This window comes from Vigna umbellata, chromosome 5 (assembly GCF_029865625.1).
Source record: "Vigna umbellata cultivar VRB3 chromosome 5, Vumbellata_1.0, whole genome shotgun sequence".
Classification (NCBI taxonomy): domain Eukaryota; kingdom Viridiplantae; phylum Streptophyta; class Magnoliopsida; order Fabales; family Fabaceae; genus Vigna; species Vigna umbellata.
In genome coordinates this window covers 46,893,916-46,898,861 of record NC_142169.1, presented here as the reverse complement: position 1 = coordinate 46,898,861, position 4,946 = coordinate 46,893,916, and the positions used below count along the sequence as shown (strand labels likewise).

The 4,946-nt window shown below is 46.4% G+C and overlaps 1 non-coding gene and 1 pseudogene across 1 annotated transcript; both read right to left on the bottom strand.

The window, feature by feature from the left end:
- Positions 1 to 435: 435 nt before the first annotated feature.
- Positions 436 to 3,533, bottom strand: LOC148198491 (25S ribosomal RNA; annotated as a pseudogene).
- A 234-nt stretch (positions 3,534 to 3,767) lies between these two features.
- On the bottom strand, positions 3,768 to 3,923 carry LOC124822975 (5.8S ribosomal RNA). The gene has a single exon (XR_007027613.1). It is a non-coding gene; the product is annotated as a 5.8S ribosomal RNA (ribosomal RNA).
- Between the last annotated feature and the right edge of the window lie 1,023 nt (positions 3,924 to 4,946).

Below are 4,946 nucleotides of genomic sequence, written 5' to 3'. Positions count from 1 at the left end.
CCATTCATGCACGCCACTAAGTAGATGACGAGGCATTTGGCTACCTTAAGAGAGTCATAAATACTCCCACCGTTTACCCGCGCTTGGTTGAATTTCTTCACTTTGAGATTCAGAGCACTGTGCACAAATCACATTGCGTGAACATCCGCAGGGACCATCGCAATGCTTTGTTTTAATTAAACAGTCGGATTCCCCTTGTCCGTACCAGTTCTGAGTCGACTATTCGATGCCCGGGGAAGAGGCCCCAAAGGTCCCGTTCCCAATCCGTCCCCCAACCGGCATACGACGACCCGCTCTCGCCGTGGGAGCAGCTCGAGCAGTCCACCGACAGCCGACAACTTCGAGACTAGGACCTCGTACCAGCCCTCAGAGTTAATCCTTTTCCCGAGGTTACGGATCCAATTTGTCGATTTCCCTTGCGTACATTTTTCCATCGACAAGAGGTTGCTCACCTTGGAGATTGATAACAGTTGAAAAACTGTTATTTTCATGCTTGAAATTGATACTAAAAGCAACCTTTAACACTTAGAAACTAGCTTGAAATCATGCTTTTATTCATATTTTCAGAAATAAGAGAGTTGGACAGGTTTATGCTTGATTTCAGTGTTTTTGTGCAGGTTTTAAGGTGAATTTGGTGAAAGAAGTGAAGAAGGAGAGAGATGAAATCAGAAAAGACACGAAAAAGTGCAAAAGGAGAAGCCGCAACTGCCGCTCAGCGGCAGTTTACCGCTGAGCGACACTCAGAAGCTCACGGGGGATCCGCTGAGGGGCAAAATGGCCGCTGAGGGGAAGAAACCAACTCACACACTTACCGCTGAGCGACACTTTACCGCTGAGCGGCACACTTATGGGCTTGGGCCTAAATTTTCTGTAATTTTAGAATAGTATATAAGCTTTAGGACGTCCTAGGGTTTGTATCTTTGGCAGAAACGAGGCAAACACTCTCTCTTCCACCCCTTTGAAGGAGGATCTTCGATGCTCAGGCTACCTCTTCACCTTTCTAGGGTTTTATCTTTCATTCTTTCATTATTATTCATCTAGTTTCACCATGAATATGGTGAACTAAACCTTGTATTGTTGTTGGGGAATCAATGTAGTCTTGTGAAACTCTCATATATGGAATTAGTGTTTAAACATATTATTTGAGATACATGCTTTCTTTCATCATTAGTTAGGGTTTTTCCTCTTTGCTCAATGCTTGCTTTGTTTAACTCATTCAATGCATGATTATTGATTTTGTCGATACGGGAACGTACAGGGAAGTCTAGATCCGGGGAATTTCTCCCAATAGTATGTTGGTTGCCATTAAGCTCCTGCACTAAAAGAACTAATTATTAGGAATGCTAGGAATCGTATGAACTCGTAATTAGGGATAGGCCTTCTTGCAAGGTAATTTAGAGAGTGGCATTAACAATGATGAAAAGAATGTTGAATTCCTAAAGTATATGAGAGTGGATAAGATGAAATTGATAACCCCAACAACATACTCATCCATATATTCCATAGAAGTGTTTGTATTTTGTTTTAGCCATTGATCAAATTCATGCATACATGTTTATTTTCTATTTTGCATTTTAAACTCCACTTATTTCGTTTTTAAGTCTTGAATAATCAACAAATCACATAACTAAACTAGGCCGTGAGTCCTTTGGGAGAACGATACTTGGTCTTACCGAGTTTATTACTTGAAACGATTCGGTCATACTTGCCGTTTTTCGGTGTTCATAAATTTGTCATCAGAGACCTGATGCGGTTATGAGTATGACTGGGCGTGGGAGGCACTCGGTCCTTCGGATTTTCAAGGGCCACCAGGGGCGCACCGGACATCACGCGATGTGTGGTGCTCTTCCAGCCGCTGGACCCTACCTCCGGCTAAGTCGTTTCCAGGGTTGGCAAGCTGTTATACAGAAAAGATAACTCTTTCCGGGGACCCCGCCGACGTCTCCGGACTCCCTAACGTTGCCGTCAGCCGCCACGTCCCGGTTGAAGAATTTTAACCCGATTCCCTTTCGGAGTACGCGCTGAAAGCGCTATCAGACAGGTTTCCCTTGTCCCTTAGGATCAACTAACCCATGTGTAAGTGGCGTTCACATGGAACCTTTCCCCTCTTCGGCTTCAAAGTTCTCATTTGAATATTTGCTACTACCATCAAGATCTGCACCGACGACCGCTCCGCCAGAGCTCACGCCCTGGGTTTTGCAGCGATGGTCGGGTATAGGTCGTGCACTTTAGCACCATCCATTTTCGGGGCTAGTTGATTCGGCAGGTGAGTTGTTACACACTCCTTAGTGGATTTCGACTTCCATGACCATCGTACTGTTGTCTTAATTGACCAACACCCTTTGTGGGGTCTAGGTTAGCGCGCAGTTGGGCACCGTAACCCAGCTTCCGGTTCATCCCGCATCGCCAGTTCTGCTTACCAAAAATGGCCCACTTGGAGCTTTCGATTCCGTGGCACGGCTCAAGAGAGCAGCTGCACCGTCCTACCTATTTAAAGTTTGAGAATAGGTCAAGGGCGTTGCGCCCCCAATGCCTCTAATCATTGGCTTTACCCGAAAGAACTCGCCCGCGGGCTCCAGCTATCCTAAGGGAAACTTTGGAGGGAACCAGCTACTAGACGGTTCGATTAGTGTTTCGCCCCTATACCCAAGTCAGACGAAAGATTTGCACGTCAGTATCACTGCGGGCCTCCACTAGAGTTTCCTCTGGCTTCACCCTGCTCAAGCATAGTTCACCATCTTTCAGGTCCCGACAGGTATGCTCTCACTCGAACCCTTCATAGAAGATCAGGGTCGATCGGCAGTGCAACCCATAAGGGGATCCAACCAATAAGCTTCCTTACGCCTTACGGGTTTACTCACCCATTGACTCGCACACATGTCATACTCCTTGGTCCGTGTTTCAAGACAGGCCGAATGGGGAGCCCATAGGCCGATGCCCAGAGCACGCATGTGCCGAGACACGCCTAAGGCGCGTGATGCTATCCACAATCGCAACGATGACGTCTCCACGAGCATTTTCAACAGCCCAAGGTTGGGCCACCGTCACAATCAGCGTCGGTCAATATCTCGAGTCGATCGTAGACCGGTTAGGACCGTTCCACATCCGACCGAGACACATCGCCGACCCCCATCCACTTCCCTCCCGACAATTTCAAGCACTATTTGACTCTCTTTTGAAAGTCCTTTTCATCTTTCCCTCGCGATACTTGTTCCTTATTGGTCTCTCGCTAGTATTTAGCCTTGGATAAAATTTACCACCCGATTGGGGCTACATTCCCAAACAACCCGACTCGTCGACAACGCCTCCTGGTGCGACAGGGTCCCGGCACAACTGGGCTCTCACCCTCTCTGGTGCCCCCTTCCAGGGGACTTGGGCTTGATCCACCACTGAGGACGCTTCTCCAGACTACAATTCGAATGCTAGGGGTGACCGATTCTCTTGGTGGGCTGTTCCCGGTTCGCTCGCCGTTACTAAGGGAATCCTTGTTAATTTCTTTTCCTCCGCTTATTGATATGCTTAAACTCAGGCGGTAGCCCCGCTTTACCTAAGGTCTCGTTAAGAGCATCTTTGCTTTCTACCAAGAATGCAGTAGGGCCGATTGATTGGATTGCCGAGTGTCTGGGATTGGTCTCGAGCTTTTGCTCATCCACTATTTCTCGCGGGGGACCTCTCGACGTTACCTTGGTTTTTGACCAACCACGATGGGTGTCTCGCGGGAGGCCAGTTTTCGCCCCGATGCACGTTTGCATGGGGTTGACGATGTGTGACACCCAGGCAAGCGTGCCCTCGGCCTAGTGGCTTCGGGCGCAACTTGTGTTCAAAGTCTCGATGGTTCACAGGATTCTGCAATTCACACCAGGTATCGCATTTCGCTACGTTCTTCATCGATACAAGAGCCGAGATATCCGTTGTCGAGAGTCGTTTCGATTCGTTTCGTGACGATTCTGTCGGACGCCATCCTTCGGAGTCAACCAACAATTTGTTTCGGATCCTTGGCACGTATGGTTCCGGGGTTTGGGTTTTGCTTAGAGAGGTGAGGTCTGTTGCGATCGCCCCTCTCTCGACGCTTCGGGTGTTTGGACGTGTTCGCTCGTCGGATTGGTTTAGGCATCGACAATGATCCTTCTACAGGTTCACCTACGGAAACCTTGTTATGACTTCTCCTTCCTCTAAATGATAAGGTTCAGTGGACTTCTCACCACATCGTGGGCAACGAACCGCCCACGTCGCTGCAATCTGAACACTTCACCGGACCATTCAATCGGTAGGAGCGACGGCCGGTGTGTACAAAGGGCAGGGACATAGTCAAATTTTTGCAGATCTCTTAGAAAAATGCATTGAAGTATTCATGGATGATTTTTCAGTCTTTGGAAATTCTTTCCAAAGGTGTTTAGCTAATTTGAACACTGTTCTTAAAAGATGTGTTTAGACAAATCTTATTCTTAATTGGGAGAAATGTCATTTCATGGTAACTGAAAGAATTGTGTTGGGACATAAAATTTCTGCTAAAGGAATTGAGGTAGATAAAGCTAAAGTAGAAGTCATTGAGAAACTGCCTCCACCAACAAATGTAAGGGGGATTAGGAGTTTTCTCGATCATGCTGGGTTCTATAGAAGATTCATTAAAGACTTCTCAAAAATTGCTAAACCATTGAGTAATCTTTTGATGAAGGACGTTCCTTTTGTGATGAATGAAGAATGTTTGAAAGCTTTTGACTTATTGAAGAGCAAATTAGTGTTAGCTCCAGTAATTGTAGCCCCAGATTGGAATAGAAATTTTGAATTAATGTGTGATGCAAGTGATTATGCAATAGGAGTTGTTCTTGGCCAGCGAAAAGAACAAATTTTTCATCCAATTTATTATGCCAGCAAAGTTCTGAATGATGCTCAGTTGAATTATGCTACCACAGAGAAAGAATTTCTAGCTATAGTGTATGTGTTGA